At 38.5% G+C, this 19742-nt stretch overlaps 1 long non-coding RNA gene across 1 annotated transcript in view; it reads left to right on the top strand.

The window, feature by feature from the left end:
* The window catches only part of LOC141582861 (uncharacterized), a 294061-nt gene extending 274656 nt beyond the window's left edge, over positions 1-19405 (top strand). Inside the window, exon 6 of the long non-coding RNA XR_012515767.1 lies at positions 17013-19405. This is a non-coding gene — a long non-coding RNA (uncharacterized LOC141582861). The remainder of the gene's footprint in view (positions 1-17012) is intronic.
* Positions 19406-19742: the final 337 nt, after the last annotated feature.

A 19742-nucleotide genomic window follows, 5' to 3' on the forward strand; every position in this document is an offset into this window, starting at 1 on the left:
GGAACATTGGAAACAATTCTCTGAGGTAGGCAGGGTAGGAAATATGAGCCTTATTCAGCAGCTGAGGTAATTAGCAATGGGGTCAAGTGATTTCCCCTAAGCAAAGTCTCAGAACTTTCTTTTAGGTCAATGTTCCAGTGTGTGGTCTGAGGACACCTGTATTAGAATCACCTGGGCTTCTTGTTAAAATATACAGTCTTAGGAGTCAGCTCCCACGTGCTCCAAAACTTTTGGAACTAGAAATATGCATTTATATGAAGCTCTCTGCCTATTCTTGTGCACAGGGAAGTTGAAGAACAGTCCTTTATAGCCTTGTGCTCTGGTTTGAATATTTGTTTCCTCAGAAACATCACATTGGTATACTATACAATACATCTATGCTAGAGCAATTTAACATCAATCCGGCCTGTTTTTCCCTGTGAAGTATCACTGATACCACGGCTGACATAGCAGCATTAATTGAGGCTGTTACTTGGTTGAGCTTGCTGTAGTCTTTAGTCATCCAGAGTTTATTTTGTTTCTGCAGATTACCAAATTAAACAGAAATATGACAGGTTCTAACCACTCTGTATTCTTTAGATCTTTAAGATTAGCACTAATCCGCCCTATACTCCCCCTGGGTTGTAATATTGTTTTTCATTTACTAGGTTGAATGGGAAGTAGGAGGATTCAAAACTCTACATTTGATCTTCACCACTATAAAATCTTTTGCCCCATAGGCCAGTAACTCAATATAGAAAATATTTCAATTGGGAGGTATTGCAGTACTAATTATATCTTTGGGGACTGAAGAAGTGATCAAGTATGTCTATCGGCCTGCTGGACCCACTTTGAACCAGATTTTGACCAGGTGTCCATTTTATCACTTGACCCCATGTACCTCCCTTTTCTAATAAAGGGGCAATGACCATGATATGGGTCTCTCGGTATCAATATTAAGTCAGAAGTTGTGCCCAGGAGTCCTTGAACTGTCTCATCATTCCTTTTTTTCTAGTGTACAGTTACCAGAGTAAATGACCAGAGATCCCTTTAGGGAAGAATCAGAGAAAACATCCCAGTATGTGCTTGCCATAGTGTTACAGGTTTCTTCTTCCCAGATATCTAGCCAGCTCTTCAGTCAGCAGATTATGTGTCTGAAATCTGGCTTAGATTCAATAACTGGACAAGGTAGTGTGAGTTTTTATTGAGGTAATGTTCTCAGCCTCCTACTAATTAACTTCTGCTTTCTTTGATTATATATACAAAGTAGTGCATTCATTGTTCCCATTGATGCCTAGGCATACTATATTCTATTAGTATTCTTCATACTCATCGGATGTCAAGCCCTCTGGGCTACTACTAGGACATGACTGTTTATTACAGTAATTATGATTCCCTGGCTTCTGGTTATTAAGCCTCCCATTTGACCACTATTGAATCATGACCCCATCTTACTATCAACAGGCTCCATGACAACTCTCCTACCATCAGTGATAGACTACAGAGGAAAACCACCACTGAACTTTTGAATGATGCCATTACCTATCTCACCAGCATATTTCTGATAGCCCTGCCGTGAAATATAATCCTCTCATAGGTCTGGTCTCATCTATCCATTACTGCATTTCCACTTTCCTTAGCTTTTTAATCCTTTGTCCATTGTCTATCATAACATTCAGAATGGGCCATTGCTTTCTCCATGTTTCTAAGAGGCACCCTGACAGTGAGTTTATACCATTTCTTTTTTCTTTTTTTTTTTTTTTTTTGTGAGATGGAGTTTCACTCTTGTTACCCAGGCTGGAGTGCAATGGCGCGATCTCGGCTCACCGCAACCTCCGCCTCCTGGGTTCAGGCAATTCTCCTGCCTCAGCCTCCTGAGTAGCTGGGATTACAGGCATGTGCCACCATGCCCAGCTAATTTTTTGTATTTTTAGTAGAGATGGGGTTTCACCATGTTGACCAGGATGGTCTCGATCTCTCGACCTCGTGATCCACCCGCCTCAGCCTCCCAAAGTGCTGGGATTACAGGCTTGAGCCACCGCGCAGTTTTTGCTAGGGTATTGCCATGGACTGAATTTCGCAGCCCCCCACAAAATCCATATGTTGAAAACCCAACCACCAATGTGTGGGGCCTTTGGGAGTTGGTTAGATCATGAGAGTGGAGCCCTCATTAATGGGATTAGGGTCCTTATAAAAGAGATGCCAGAGACAGGCCCTCCTGTTTTTCACCATGTGAGGACATAGCTAGAAGGTATCATGTATGACTCAGGAAACTGGTTCTTACCAGATGCCAGATCTGCCTTGATCTTGGACTTCCCACCCTCCAGTACTTGTGAGCAATAAATTCTGTTATCAGCCACTCAGTTTTTGATATTTTCTCATAGCAACTGGAAAGGACTAAGATGGATATTAAATTCAGTGTTCTGGAAGAGTGCTCCCAAGTCAATAACTCTTCTGTGTCTAGTTTAATGATCCAGTCTTCTTAGTCAAATATCTTCAACATCTAGTCACACAGGTATTTGCTCAGCTCCTGTTTGTACATTCTGGCTACTTCTTGTAGTTTCTTTGAAGTATAGTGTCATACCTCTATTGTCATACTCATTACACATCCAGTTGAATTAAGCTGTGACATAACCCTACTTATCAACCTGGTAACCAGGAGATGACAAGTGGCAGATTCTGATGGGGTCCCTCTTGCTTTGTATGGGAAGGGCTCTGCACTGTCTTCTGGCACAGAGGTAACACTACCTCTTAATAGAGAATGGGGGACCATTCTACAGTTTTTGAGGGCTCAGTGGAGTCCAGGAGTCAAAAATATTTAGAACATACAATCACACATCTCCATCTCATGTGTTGGGTGCTAGGTTTTCCTAACTAGGTCCCTGGCCCTGGCATAACAGACTTACCTAGAGATTCAATCATCTTTGAAGTTTAGTGATCCTAACTAAGTGATTCTCAACACCAAGAAATGTTTCTCACCAAGAAATGTTTCTCACCAAGAAATATTTGGCAATCTCTGAAGTCATTTTTATTGTCATAATGTTGTAGCATTTTGCTCCTTAGTTCAGCTAAAACCATGGTTCTTGTTACACACCCAGGAAAAATTAGGGATATGGATACATTGAAGGGTGAGTACAGCAGAATTTTATTGGGCAAAAAGGAAAAAAAAGAAAAAAAAAAAAGACTCAACAAACTGAGATGGAGTCCTCCCAACAGGCCCTCCACCTCACAGATTAAATCCCAGTTCACCGCAGGAGCTGAAGAGAACAGGCTCCTCCCCTGCATAAGGTAAAAATACCCTGTGGCTCCACCCACTTCCCCCAGTGCCCATGTCGGGCTCCAGTCCACTGTGGGCATGCCTAGAGAAGCCACAGACAGGCTCCCTCATCTGCACAAAAGCATCAATGTAAACACTTGTGAGTAGAGTCAGAATTCTCCAGGGACCCCTTTTTATCTATCTAGGCATTTGGCTGTCTTAATAATGGGGTTGGGGTGTTGCTTGTATCTGGTGAGTAGACACTGGAATGCCACTAAGCATTTTTTAATGCTCTGGACAACAACAACAAAGAACTGTTTTGCCCAAAATGTCAGTCATGTGGATGAAAAAACATTCTAACATTTCTTGATGATAGAATGTTCTCCAGGAAATAAGATAAGTATGACCAACCAGATTTCTGGAGAAAGTTTCCTAGATGGGGCAAACTTACTATAAGGTACATTATGAAGAGCAGGGTAGAGAGTGAATACTGTTGTGCTTCACCCATATTTTCTTGGTTTATATGCTATTAAGGGGAAAAAAGAAGATAGATGGATTCTTCAGATGCTAACAGCTGACAGCTGAGTCCCTCACTAGCCATCCTTTCTGAGTGAATACCGTTGCCTGAACCTAAACTCATGCCCCCTCCCAAGGATTGTCTTATGGCTAATGGCTGGCTGAAAAAGATATGCAAAGCTTTAGCCCCCCTTACCTCAATTCAGAGCAACTCTGAAGTCTATCTCTGCTTCAGAACTCTCTGTAAGGTTGCCCAATATCAGCTTCTCCCTGTATTCAACTGAGGCAAGCTTCTCCCCCTATGCAACCCTGCGTTCCTTGCCTCCTTAGAAGTAGGCCTTTCAAGAGGATTTCACAACAGATCTGCCCCTAACTCTCCATCTCAGAGTTTGTTTTCAGGGAATAGAATCTATTAAGTTTATGTATATGAATGTCAGCTGCTATATTTAATTTATTCCAATAAAGTAACTATTCTTTCCATTAAAAAGTTGTGCACAATCCAAATAATGCTACCTTTTGTGATACAAGTACTGTTTTAATATGAAGATACCAAGATTCATAGCATTTGGGTTAATATAACAGAATGCCATAGACCAAGTGAGTAAAACAACCAACATTTATTTCTCACAGTTCTGGGCGGTGGAAGGTCTCAATCAAGGTGCCAGCAGATCTGGTGTCTGCTGAGGGCCCGCTGCCTGGTTTGAAGACAGCTGGCTTGTATTCTAATTGTATCCTTCCATGGCAAAAAGCAGAGACAGGAGGCAATCTTTCTCTTATAAGAGCACTAGTCCCATGATGAGGGCTCCATCCTCACAATCTAATTACCTCCCAAAGACTCCACTCCAAATACCACCACATTTGGAATTAGGATTTCAATATATGAATTTTAGAGGGACACAAACATTCAGTCCACAACAACAACTATGATGTAAAGTGTATGCGTACAAACTTCAGTGTGATTTTTAATCTATAATTTTTAGTGTAATTTTAATCCTAGGAAATTCTTTGTTTACTGTAAAAATACTATGTCAGTTGATATGTTCTAATCCAGAGATCAGAAGTTCTGCAAATGGCTGAGTAAATGTATCCAGGTAGAACCTGTCCTTCTTAACAATTACTATTTATTTTTTTTTTTTGGTCTCTTCCTTGGAGTGTGCTGTAATCAGAGTTATAAATACCATTAAGCAGAATACTCACCTGTTTTTTATTTGTGGGGCAGTGGGAGTGAGGAGAGGGGGTTGATCAGTACATCAAGAAAAAACTGGAAAACTATTTGTCAAAAAAGGATACAACTAGAGAGAAGAAAAACCCTGCCACTGAATAGTTTTTATAATGTCTGTAATTTACACTAAAATATTTCAGTATAGACAGTGTGACATATAGATGTGTGATTTACCTTTAATCTATAGCCTAAGGAGGAGTTCAACTAGAACCCGAATCAAGATTAACTAGTCCGGATCCCTCAGAACACAGAAAATCATCTGGGAGCCAATGAGATAAAGGGACTTGTTCGAAGTTACAAATCTAGTCACTAGTGGTACCAGGACAAGCATTTGGGTCTCACACTATCGAGTACTTTCTGACATATTACAGAAACTACTAACAATGTTTTGAATTACCAAACTGCATAGATGTGAAGCAACGATAAGCCAGAACAAATGGGTAAAACTGCATACCACCAATAAATGTCATTAGCAGTCATCTTTATAGTGCGGCTTTGAACATAGAAACAAAAGGCCTTAAGAACAGCCTTTAGGAGCTTGCAACCTGTTCGTAAATAGAAAGGCTTCTATACATCTATGTGATAAATAATTATAGTTTTTATTCCAGTGCATTCAACTCTCAAGAGTCATGAAGGTAATTAAACCCATAACTCATGCACCTATCAAATATTCACAATGTAAGTGTTGAAAATCAATTCTTAAAATAAAAATATTGGTTACAAAGGAAGTATAAGTAATTAACTGCAAGAATTCACCATCAAAATAGGCTGTTTTTCTATGCTGATATAATCAGCGCTGACAATTCTCAGAGCTTACTCAGCCTTCTATAATATTACTTTCAGCAAGAGGAATTTCCCTAGCATCATTTCATGCAGACAGTCCGGCTCTTTCATTTTATTTGTTGCGATATCTAAATCTAAGCCATGTTTTCATATTCCGTTAAGGTATCTAATATATTTCTTCAGCTGAGGCAACTTTCACAAATAACATCAGCACATTTAATCATATACTTGTCATAAAATAAAAATTTAAACATTTTCTCATGTAATAATTCTCAACCTCAAATTGTTGGGTTTTTTTTTTTTTTCTTCCTGATCTGTAGCAGTAACCCAAGAAATGTTTTTCAAAGTGGAAAGGTTTTACTTAGGCCAATCAGGCACTGTTCTCACAAAGCAAACTTAACTTAAACCAATGTTCGACTTCTTGTCATTGCATGGGTGAAGAATTGCTCCTGCCTTTGCCTCCACACAGCTGCATCTATCCCTTTGTTTGTTTATTTCCCACTCCCTCTCCTGTCAAGCCTGAACCTGCCTAGTGAGACTAACTTCTAACATTGCTCAGAGGAGTTTCCAGAATGAAAAACTGTGACTGCAACACATTTCTGCCTTTTCTTCTTCTTTTGGAAAAGGATTAAGCCACATATGAGAAAATAACGAAATCTGAGGACAACTCATTTAATTACTTACAAGTCAGTCCTGGATTTCTCCCTCTAAATTATTCTCTTGCCCACAAATACCTGAGAAAACCTCAGCCATCTACTTATAGGAAATAACTAGCCCTCCTTATCCCTGCCTTCCGCATTTGTGGGTTCAACCAACCGAGGATTGAAAACACTTAACTTGTACAGACGTTTTCTCTTCTCATTGTTATTATTATTATTTGAGATGAAGTTTTGCTCTTGTTGCCCATGCTGGAATGCAATAGCGCAATCTCAGCTCACCGCAACCTCTGCCTCCTGGGTTCAAGCGATTCTCCCCCCTCAGCCTCCTAAGTAGCTGGGATGATAGGTATGCGCCACCACTCCAGACTAATTTTGTATTTTTGGTAGAGACGAGGTTTCTCCATATTGGTCCAGCTGGTCTTGAACTCCCGACCTCAGGTGATCCACCTGCCTCAGCCTCCCCAAGTGCTGGGATTACAGGGATGAGCCACTGTGCCCAGACTCTCTTGTCATCATTATCTAAATCATAAAGTATAACAATTATTTGCAGAGTCTTCACATTGTATTGTGTATTGCAAATAACCTAGAGATAATTTAAAATGTATGAGAGTATATGCATAGGGGTTATATGCAAATTTTACACCATTTTATATCAGGGAGTTAAACATCCCTGTATTTTGGTAACCAAGGGGGTCCTGGTACCAATCTGCCTCAATACCAAGGGATGACTGTACCCATTTTAATACTTAGAATAAAACTATTGTTATTCAAAGGCAAGAGTGATATCAGATATCACAAGTAATTGTCACTAGCAGCCATTTTTGTAGCGTAACTTTGAAGTTAGAAACAAATGGCCTTGAGAACAGCCTTTAGGAGCCCGTAACCAGTTCACAAGTAGAAAGGCTGTACATAGCTGGTTGAGGAATTGTCTGGGTAAAAACATGTAGTACCTAATCAAAGAGCAAACATTTTCTTAGAAATGTTTACCTGAGATACACAACACTCTTCTCTCAAACATTTTTCTACACTATTTTCCCAAGGTTATAGCTGTTTTCTTCAATAAAGAAACAATGATCACCATTTGAATGTAGTCAAAACATATAGACAGGTGCTGCTATCTCCAAAATGTGAGACAGAAGATCTGCAAGGTAATACAATTCTGTTTTCTGTAATATTCTAATACTGTGCACAAAATTTCTATTGATTCTAAAGAGCATTAATAGTAGACAAAATACCAAATCAGTAGAGCTGTGTCCAAGTCACTGTCTACATGTCTCTGCCCCACCAGTTTCCACCATTCCTTGCAGAGAATATATAGAAAAAGTCAACACAAGGTTGAATTTCGACTAACTACTTGAGAGGAGTTCATAAAATAACAATTTTTATAATAATTATTTGGTGGTGAGGCCAGACTCCCTCTCAACACATTTCCTTCTTGAAGAAATGAAGGTGGGGATTCTTTGGAAGTAGAATAACATACAGAAAAAATTTTTAGGCTATCTTATCTGAGGACCTAGAATAGCAGAACCTCTTTCCTTTGGCTTCAGCGGTGCTATGATATATAAGCATGGGAAGTTAGAAGCCCCCTGGTTTGGGTTGTTTGACTGTAAGACACCATGCTTAGTAGCTCCTAGGACAGCTGTGAAGCAACAGAGACCCTGGGCTATAGGAAAGTAGCTACAGCAACAGCAGGGAACTGGGTCATATGTAGATTACAAGAAGGACAAATTCTATTCCTGACTGCCACTTATCTTTTGCCTCTTGAACCTCAACTTCTTGAAGTATAAAAGCTGATCTATGCATATAGGCTTCAGAGTAGCTATAAGATAAAATAAGATGACCTATGTAAAAATATTCTTTGTAAATGTTTCTCTAAAATGTAATGGGCTGGAAAATATCTGTTGTCATAATTATTATATTATTATACAGCATCAGTTCCTCTACTTAATTTTTCTGTAATTCCCATGTAGAGGTTATGCATGTTTTAAAATAGTTTATCTACCTATTTCTGAAATGTGGATTTATTAAGCTGTAAAATTCACTAGGATTTATATAATTTAATACAATTTTACACTTTTAAATTATTTCATTTTCGACTTGAAGAGCCCTTCAGAAAATATTTCTGAATTTGTGATGCACTTAAGAAATTATCTTTTGGGATTGGGTAAACAGTCAATGCTAAACACAGTTCTTCAGTAAAAATTCTGTGGTTCCCTGTTGATGAGCCCCACTCCCAGAGTCAGTGGAACCCAGAAATTTGCATATTTAACAAGAAACCACCACTATTCTTTTTTGATGCAGGTAATTCCTTATTAATAAGTTAAATTAACTTTGTAATACGAGTTACTCAAGGTGAGTAATATGTTCTCAAGCATTTTAAGAATTACTCAAGGTGGCAGGGCACAGTGGCTCACACCTGTAATTCCACACTTTGGGAGACCAAGTCAGGCTGATCACCTGAGCCCGGAAGTTCAAGACCAGCTTGGAAAACATGGCAAAACCCATATCTACAAAAAAAAAAAAAAGTACAAAAATTGGCAAGGCATGGTGTCACACACCTGTAGTCCCAGCTACTCTGGAGGCTGAGGTGGGAGGATCACCTGAGCCTGGGGAGGTCGAGGCTGCAGTGAGCAGTGACTGCACCACTGCACTACAGCCTGGGTAACAGAGTGAGACCCTGTCTCAAAAAAGAAATTACTCAAGCTGTTTAATAAGTATACAGATAACCAGGCCTCTTCCTAGAAAATCTGTTTAAGTAGATTTGAATTAAAACCCAGGAATCTGTATTTTTACAGGCACCCCAAGTGACTGTTATCATAGACACACACACATTTTTTTTTTTTGAGACTGAGTCTCCCACTGTCACCTTGGCTGGAGTGCAGTGGTGCAATCTTGGCTCACTGCAACCTCCGCCTCCCAGGTTCAAGTGATTCTCCACCCTCAGCCTCCTGAATAGCTGGGATTACAAGTGTCTGCTTCCACGCCTGGCTAATTTTTTTGTATTTTCAGTAGAGATGGGGTTTCACTATGTTGGCCAAGATGGTCTTGTGATCCACCTGCTTCGGCCTCCCAAAGTGCTGGGATTACAAGCATGAGCCACTGCACCTGGCCATAGACACACATTTTTAGACCACATGTTAAAAAACACTGGTAAGAAAAACATTTTTCACAAAAGTAGGAACACAGATCAGGTCTCTTTTCAGCATTAACACTTATTAAACAGAGTTAATATAACTATTGATTATTCTTACATATGTGGATTAAAAATAAATAATTTTCAGGGAAATATTGTTTGTCCAATGAAAGACACTGGGTATTTAACAGTGCATGATGTAAAAACTGGGATTAGATACTCTCGTCAACTCTAGATAGCTCTGTCTCATACCAGCATTTTACCTGATACTGTCTTTCCTGTCACCGATGGATTTATCCCAATTTTTATTTATCCCCATTACAAAAATCCCACAAGATCTGGCCTGATTAACAATCATTGCTCCACAAGAAAAGTCCAACTTTACTTCTACTTAAGTTAGAAACTTTATGCCATTTGGAGGTTCATAGTGCTGTATTTGAATGAGTCAGGTATGAGAAAGGGTCAAGAGATAAGAATCTATTTAAGTTCTGCAAGCTGGATGATGGAAAACTCTATCAAAGAAGTTCAGCTGCTTCCGGAAGAAGAGGTGGAACTGATGAAGGGAACTGTAACTCTGAGTCATAGAATGGCTAAATATATTTTGTGACACAGGATAAGGAAATGTCTTTCTGAATAGAATGAAAAGACTTCAGTTGGTGGTAGGTGCGTGGCTCCAATAACTGAAAGCATCTGAGAATAAAAGTATTATATGAGCATCTTTAAACAGTTGTGTTTTATAGATGGCTTTCCAAAAGTTTTCCAACAGTTGCGTTTTCATGGATGTTCACCAAAGTGACCATCTCCTTCTGTAAATGCAGAAATAGCTTTTACTAAACCCTCTCACGCCCTGGCAGAATCAGTGAGCTATCCCTGACCACAAGATTAACAGAGGTTTTCCGGGATAGATTCTGCAGCAGGGAGGTAGCCAAATCACATAGGAAAAGTCACACCTAGGAGAAAAATTGTGAAACTTCAGTCAGCACTACAGTTCTCATTATTATCTCTAGAGATAGTACTGATTTCTAAACAACGGGAGGTTGTAAATGGGTCAGGTGGCAGATAACAGCTGACAGGCCAGTTCTTGAAGAACAGCAAATCATGGCACAGCCTAAGATTTTAACCCCTTTTCACTTCTGTATTTCCATAATATACATTTTGTACTATTTTGTCCTGTTATAAAAGTAACATGAACATTGTCAGAAATTGAGAAAGTAGGGAAAATTAGAAAGGAAAAAATAACATCATTGTAATCAATCACTTTGGACAAACAGCTTAAAATAACTGTGTTCAGTGCAGTGACATGGGAAAGAGCTGTGATATCTGAGAGTTGGAGGCAAGGGTGAGGTTGAAAGGCAGCCTGAAGGGGTACAGAAGGTATATGTTCTTGTTGCTGTATTACTCTGTTCAATTTCCTTGCCTCTATTCTTAACCCTAAAGCCTTCCACTATTACCTTGGGAATTCCCAATCTATTTTGGCAAGTTCCTCTAAATCCTAAACTAGTGCTTCACCAGGATTAATGTGCATTTGAATTACCTGGATACCTTGTTAAAATGCAGATTCTGATGTTGTAGATGTGGGATGGAACCTGAAATTCTGCACTTTTACTTAGCTCCCTTGTGATGACAATGCTGCTAATCAGTGGGACACATTTTAAGTAGAAGGTCCCAAGCCACTTGATAGTTTCACCACCAAAACCTCATTTGAACCTGGCTGTTCTGTGAGGACACTGCCTTCCCTTCACTCCATATTTCTCAATCATCACTGCCAGACAATTATTTCCATCTATTTCACTTATGAAAAATACAAAACCACTTTCTTGGAGGCTCATGTCTTCCAGTTATGCCGGCCCCTCCCCCTCTTTATGGCAATCAATCACCAACTTCGTGTCACTCTCTCTCATTCATCGAAGACTTTGCCATCTATCTAGGAAGAGGTGTGGTAGGGAAAGTCACAAGACATACTTTTACAAGATAAGCTGAGTAGTACTGAAGAAATTCACAAAAACTGCCTACCAGATGTAAATCATTTTAAATTCCTAGTTACTGTGTAAGAGATAAATAGCTGTTCACAAAAAATTTGTTTTGCCCTTTGAAGTACAGAGTTAGAGAAAAAGAATAGCAGCCCTGACATCAGAGGGCTATCCTGGCCCTATCAGCTGGGCCTGGCTGTCATTAGTAGCTGCCTTGGCATTCACAGAAGGGTCTTAGGTTCTCCTTTTGACCATGGACAATATCATATAACATCAACATCAAACAAGGCCACTCTGTGATGTGACCATGATGGATCAAGACAGAAACAAGACCACGCCATAGTCGCATTTAAATACAGAGAAATTATGAACATTGTGCAAGTCGTAAAAATGATCAAGTATCCACTTACACTGACCAATGTAAGTTATTACTGCTTCTCCACTAATTGTAGCCTTAGCCAACTCTAGTCTTCACTCCTAGGCTAATTTTGGTATTTTTAGTAAAGATGGGGTTTCACCATGTTGGTCACGCTGGTCTGGAACTCCTGACCTTGTTACCCACCAACCTCAGCCTCCCAAAATGCTGGGATTACAGGCATGAGCCACCATGCCCAGCCAAAGGCAGAGTTGTAAAGCTTATAGAAGGAAACATAGAGGACAGTGTTTGTGAACATTGAAAACTTCAACGACCTTAGTGGTTATAACTTCTCATTATCAAAACAGACATAGTAACCAAAGTGAAAAAAGAAAACATATACTGAAAAAATGTTTCTATTAGTACCCATAATACATAAATAACTACAAAATCATGACAAATAAATTATAAGCAAAAATTTTAAAGATGAGCAAAACCCAAATAGACATTCCACAAAAATCAAGCATGGCCAATGATGATGAAACATGTTCAATCTCATTAGTGATCATAGAAGTACAAATTAGATCAAAATGAGACAGTGTTTTATCCCAATAATACAAGCAAACACTTCAAAGTCTTAGCAATTGTGGGTGAAGATGTGAAGCAAGAGGAGCTAATACCATACCAGTGGAAGGATTAAGTGGAAAACAATAATGAGGTATTGTTTATAAAGCTAAATATGCTCATAGACTATGAACTAGCAATTCCATTTCTACGTGTACACCCTAAAAAAACTCTTGAACACATTAACTAAGAGATATATATGAGAAAGTTCATACACACACACACACACACACACACACACACACACACACAAACTGGAAACAACTCAAATATCCATCAACAGTAATATGAATAAATTGCAAAATGTTCACATAATGAAATAATATACAGTGGTGAGAATGCATGACTGCAGGCTACACTGCAGTGGCGTGATCTCAGCTCAGTGCAACCTCTGCCTCCTGGGTTGAAGCGATTCTCCTGCCTCAGCCTCCTGAGTAGCTGGTATTACAGGCACCTGCCACCAAGACTGGCTAATTTTTGTCTTTTTAGTAAAGATGAGGTTTCATCACGTTGGTCAGGCTGGTCTCAAACTCCTGACCTCGTGATCCACCCGCCTCGGCCCCCCAAACTGCTGGGTTTGCAGGCATGAGCCACTGCTCCCAGGCAAAATGCTTAGTTTTTAAAAATCAAGTAGTATAAAGACTATAAAGGCTATACATATAATGTAATGTCATTTTTATGAAGCTCAAAACCAAACTGTATATTGTCTATCAAATATGCATATATGGTAAGACTACTACAAAATAAAGAAATGATAAGAAAATTCAGCGTAATAATGTAGGGATGGATGGAATGGAAGGACATCGAGGAGGACTTTACAGATAACAAAGAATATAGAATGTTGGTGATTCTCTCGTTCCTAAATCGAATTGTATGAGCATAACTATTCATGATTCATTTTATTATCATTTTCCCTAGCTTACATGTAAGTTATATACATTTTTATGTCATACGTGAAAGAAATGTAAATTTTAAAAGCATATGTGCATAATGTTTTTATATACACATACAAATTTGGATCATATCACTTCCCTACTTGAAACTTTTCAGTGGCTTTCCATTTTGGTCTTCATAGCCTTGAATGATCTTGCTTTGTAGGCCCCGCTTCATCTTCATCTTCCTCTCATTCCTCCTTCATTAAAGACATTTTTTATTGACAAATACTCATTGTACTTCTGGGTACAATGTGATGTTATGACACATACATACTTTGAGGAATAAGTATATCAAACTAATTAGCATATCTATCACCTCACATACTTTTTTTAAGTGAGATTATTTAAAATCTACTCTGTGAAGTTTTGAAAGTTTTGAAATATACAATACGCTATTAACCATGGTCACTATGCTTTATGATAGATCTCAAAAACTTCCGTCTAAGTCTAACTTTGTACCCTTTGACCAATATTTTCTAACGTCCCACCCTCAGCCTCGTAGTAACCACCATTCTCCTCTCCAGCTCTGAGTTTGACTTTTTTAGATTTCACACGCCCTTTCTTTTTACTACACACTAGCCATATTGGCCTTCTTTTGTGTTCTAAAAGAAACAAGCTTTTTCCTGCCTCCAAGCCTTTGTGCTTAGTGTTCCCTCTGCATGGAAGACTCTTTCCCACCCTCCACCCACATTAATTTTAGTTTTCTTTCTTTCTTTCTTTCTTTCTTTTTTTTTTTTTTGAGACAGAGTCTTGCTCTGTTGCCAGGCTGGTGCGCAATGGCACAATCTTGGCTTACTGCAACCTCTGCTTCCCAGGTTCAAGCTATTCTCCTGCCTCAGCCTCCTGAGCAGCTGGGATACAAGCATGCACTACCACACTCCGCTAATTTTTGTATTTTTGGTAGAAATGGTGTTTTACCAGGTTGGTCAGGCTGGTCTCAAACTCCTGACCTCGTGATCCACCCACCTCGGCCTCCCAAAATGCTAGGATTACAAGCATGAGTCACTGTGCTCAGCTGGGAAAATAATTTCTACTTTAAAAATGACTTGAATAGCTCCTTGAAGCTGGCTGTTCAAGAGGCAAGCATTTTTAGCAGTCCAATCTCGTTTAAAAAGGCATAGAACATCAAACCTGCAAAGGACAGTTCCTTTATTTTACAGGTTAATTTTTTTCAACAAACATTTTTTGAGTGCTTATAGATAAGCAAACTAGAGCTCAGAAGGGTTGATTACTTAGCCAAGGTCATGCAATCAGGCCCATATTTCCTCTTTTATATTTTATACATATCAACCTTCATGTCACTATTTACAAGTATTTTTAAATTTTTAGTCCATCTTTTTTGTTTGTGTTATTAATTTAAGTCAATATTAATGTTATTTTATATAATATGTGTATGGATTGATCTCATGTTTAACAATAGCTCACTACATTTTCTCACATCTCCTATCTTCTACTGTGATTATTTTCTTTTTACCCTTAAGTTCATACTTTCATAGTCACTTTAATGAAGCTACATATATGAATGTGCATGTATTTGCACATACACACATACATATATGTATACATATAACAGCTTTATGAGTCCTTCTTTTTGCAAATGAATATTCATACTATTTATTCATATTAATTCATCCATTCATTTATTTATTTAAATCAACAGATATCTTTATGTATGTGGCTACTCTAGGCTGAATATAGTTTTTCTTGCTAGTGGAACAATGGTTAATAAAAAAATTACCATAATTGTATTTCTTGTAGAACTTAACCTCTAATGGAGAAGGCTTATCACATAAATATGTAAGTGCAAACTGATAAAAGAGAATAACAAAGGACTTAACATAAATCCAAGAGAGGCTAGAGAAACATGGTCTGGCAGGACCTCTTTGGAAAGAAGAAGTTTAAGTTGAAAATTAAAATTAGACCAGGCACTCACCCTGCAATCCCAATGCTTTGAGAGACCAAGGCGGGTGGATCAGCTGAGGTCAGGATTTTGAGACCAGCCTGACCAACATGGTGAAACCCTGTCTCTACTAAAAATACAAAAATTTGTTGGACATGGTGGTATGTATCTGTAATCCAGCTACTTGGGAGGCTGAGGCAGGAGAATTGCTTGAACCTGGTAGGTAGAGGTTGCAGTGAGCTGAGATCGTGCCACTGCACTCCAGCCTGGGTGACAGAGCCAGACTCCATCAGGAAAAAAAAAAAAAAAGAAAGAAAGAAAGGAAGAGAAAGAAATTATTTTCCTATTTTCTTTTCTCAAAATACATTAAAAAGAATGAAAAAGAGCCTGTAGGGGCAAACACTGTAGAGATATATCAGCATGAAAAATTGAAAAATGTAGTGGGTGATAGAGCATCACATCTTTCAAAATTAAAATCTGTCCAAATTTTAAAAATGTTTTTCCTATCTTTAAGGGATCACCAAATTCTTCCCTTAATGAAAGCAGTGGTACTCCCTGGATGTTAGCTCCCACTGCACTGCCATTTGCAAGCAATAATTTTTCTCTCCACTTCATTTTCTAGGGCTGCACACTAAGCAAGCATTTCTGAGGATGGAAACCTCAGAAATGCTTAGTGAGCTGACATGCCCCACCTCCTTTTTCTGAGTCAAGAGTTAGTCTGCTACTCTCAAGCCACAACAATCTTTCATAATTACCATCCCTTCTGACAGATCCGTCAGGAGCACCACTGTTTACTCCCAACACAGTTCTGGCCTCAGTAGAAGTAAACTTTTTGTTTTGCATATTTTACTTTCTGTGTTCTGTGGTTAAAGACTATTATACTATTATTGTGTCTAACAAATACAACCCAGCAGGTATCATGACCCTACTTGGACATGAAAATTTTTGAAGGATTTATGTCATAAGAAAATACACTAATAAATGTAGTAGAACAGATGGATCCTGATCACAGATTCAGAAAGATTGAACACAATAAGTAGTGAAGATTGATACCTACCTACAAAGCAGCAATCTGGGTTCGGAGAACAGAGGGCTGCCATAGATATTTGGCATATTTACTGAAGCATTAAGAGTTTCACAGTCCTCCTAAGGATTATACCTACCTCTGGTTACATAGACTAGTCTGTAGTGAGTTTTCCACTTACTTATTTAACTCTTAAATACCATAAACTTCCAAGGAATACCTATGTTCTTGCAGAAGCAATAAATTTTCTGCCATGTTATTAAACATTGTTTGCACTTTAGAAATGTCAGTGATATTTGCAGTTCTAAACACTGCTTTTCATGCCATTTCAAAGGTGCAGTTGTTAGAGCCAAAAATATTCATGTTTTAAAAGCCTCTCTCATATAAATGTCTCAGGGTCAAAAGACATGAAAAAAATCTCTGTTTCATCTTTAGTCTGTTCAAACGCATTATATAAAAGAGTGTCAGGAAGAAAATAAGTCTAGGAAGACTCCCCTGCTTTACAAAATGAAAGGAAGCTTTAGATTTCATCTCAATTCCCATTTAGGGTTTATAAAAGTCTTTCTCAACTAACAAATTTTAACAGATCAGTAAAATCACTCCATTCAATCTATTTGGCTAAACACTGAAGATAACATTGTTTTTTTGATTTACAGAAATTTTAAAAAGTCATCCTTCCTGGAAACTGAAGATGCCACATTCTGTGTATGCAAAAACATGCCCTCATCTCCTGAGACCATGCCTTCCTCTTAAATCCTACGACCTTTAAAAAACTTGGTGAAAATTAAAGTTGTCCAGCAAGTTCAAGAATCCAATGTGGTAACCAAAAGTCCACTGCCCAAGCTCATGCATTTAAGACATGACAATCCACTGTTCGCGTTTACTGTATTTCACTAACTAAAAAACTTAACAATTATTCATTCATTCAATATTTGTTGAGCAGATACTCAGGGCCAAATATAGTATCAGGCACTGGAAAGGAGAGCTACAAAGAAGAGAGGCAAGGTCCAGGTACACTAAGAAATCACAGTCTACTGGTTAAAGCAAAGTTTTTATTTATTTATTTAAGATGGAGTTTTGCTCTTGTTGCCGAGGCTGGAGTGCAATGGTGTGATCGTGATCTTGGCTCACTGCATCCTCTGCCTGCCGGGTTCAAGCAATTCTCCTGCCTCAGCCTCCCAAGTAGCTGGGATTTCAGGCATGCGCCACTACACCCGGCTAATTTTGTATTTTTAATAGAGATGCAGTTTCTCCATGTTGGTCAGGCTGATCTCGAACTCGGGACCTCAGGTGATCCACCCGCCTTGGCCTCCCAAAGTGCTGGGATTACAGACGTTAGCCACTGCGTCTGGCCGGTTAAAGCAAACTTTAAAACAAAATGCACAATTTGTGCTTAAAAAGAAATCATGATAACTTTAGAGTATATAATAGGGGGACCTTGCCTAATTAGAGGGGTCAGGGAAGACTGCCTCAATGAAGTGGCATTTAAATGGAGAACTCGTGGAAGAATAGGAATCAGCTACATTTAGAGAGGCCACTGATCTTAATTCCAATAAATCTGCAAGATATTCTCATCCTAAACTGTAAGATCCCTTTATAGCTGCTTTAGCTATTAAATCATAGCCCTACTTAGAAGATGTGACAGAAATTCTTCTATCCTCCCCTATGGCTAGCCAAGTAATGATTTGAGTCTTCAACTGGTGTCCTTTTCTTCTCCCACATACCACCCCCATGACACACAAATTCTTCTGTGAGAAATGGAGTTAAAATTGACCCAGAAGAAAGTTGACATATTGGTCCAGAAAAACAAAGAAATTAAAATGTCCAGACTTTAAGTTCAAAAGGCAAGAGCTCAAATATAACACAGCAGCATTCAGACACATGCCATTCTCTTTACTCTTTTACCCACACCCTTTGAGCTGAGGAGAATTGAAGGGTATTTTAGAGGGGAAAACCAATGATTTGTCACCAGCCTTCACAGAATTTGGGTTGGGAGAAGAAAGAAGAGCAAACCTTGGAGAGAAGTACCTGCCTAATGTGACAAAGTGCATATATCATGTACATGGGAGACTTAGGCAAAAAAGAGGGTCTGTGATCACTCCTGCCAAGTTCTGCAGCACCAGAGTTTCCATGAGTATCTAATGGAGAATAAAAGTTGGCAGATACAAAAGTGAGTGTGTCCAATGTACCATAACTATGATTTTAAAAAAAGCAACAATGGATGCAGCGATAAGAACAGTTCCATTCTACCCAACAACCAGGACTCCCTCTTTAGAATCAGATGGAGAGATAGTTACATAGTGACCACATGCCAGAGTAGAAATTGCCATACATGGTTATGATCGTGGAGACAACTGTATAAGAGCTATGCAGAATCCAATCAGATACCATTACAGTCTCCATAAGAATGGTAGGTCAGATGAGAAAGCACACACACACACACACACACACGCACACACACCCTGAATTCACAAATCCTGAATTCACTCAGGTAGTAGAAATCAGTTCAAGGACATTAGCTATGAATTTGGGGAATGAGGGGTTTGAAGACCCTCATCTCTTCAAATTAGATAATGATGATGGAAAAATGATGTAAGTAAGGATACAATTTGATCTTATAAGAAATCAACTCTAGCTAAAGAATATGGTATCTGAATTTCCTGTCACCACAGGGACAAAAACAAGAAGCTCAGTTTATACAACTGCACACAAATAGAATCTCCCTGGAAAGCTGTTGACTCTGTACTGCATCCTACTCTCAAATCTCTGGCTCGTAAGTGATCTCAGTTGCCTTGTAATGACAAAACCAGCTTGCCTGGCCTGAGATGATATGCTACTCTCCTTGAAACTAAGTATCCTTAAAAATCTTAGGGAGGTTTGGAATAAAATACAGATATAATGAAGTGAACAAAAGCCCATAGTATGAATACCAATATGCAAAATTCAGAATAATGTGTGTGCAGTTGGTATTCAATGTGCTTTTGTTGTTTAAGAGAATATGACGTATTTTAGAATAACAGTTTAAATAAAGAGAACAGACATTCTAATTTAGAATATTTTATTGTTATTTTTTCATTAAAGTATGTAAAGTATTTTGACTAAATTTACTTTTTAATGTGCTAGAATATTTAAGAGAAAACTTGAGATTCTTTATATTTCCAAGTTTAAATTATTAAATATATAAGAGTTGTTCAAGCAATTTATAATTTTTGCTTGTTGGGATCATAAGTTTGCCTGGTCATGTACTTGAAGTGCTTAAAAAGAAAATCAGATATTTTGATATGTTGTGTTTCCATTTTCTTCTCCTTCAAAATATTGTTTAAATGTTCATCTTAATGTCATTTTTGACCTAAAGATCATTCAGGAGTACGTTGTCTAATTTCCAT

The sequence above is a fragment of the Saimiri boliviensis genome, chromosome X (genome assembly GCF_048565385.1).
Source record: "Saimiri boliviensis isolate mSaiBol1 chromosome X, mSaiBol1.pri, whole genome shotgun sequence".
Classification (NCBI taxonomy): Eukaryota; Metazoa; Chordata; class Mammalia; order Primates; family Cebidae; genus Saimiri; species Saimiri boliviensis.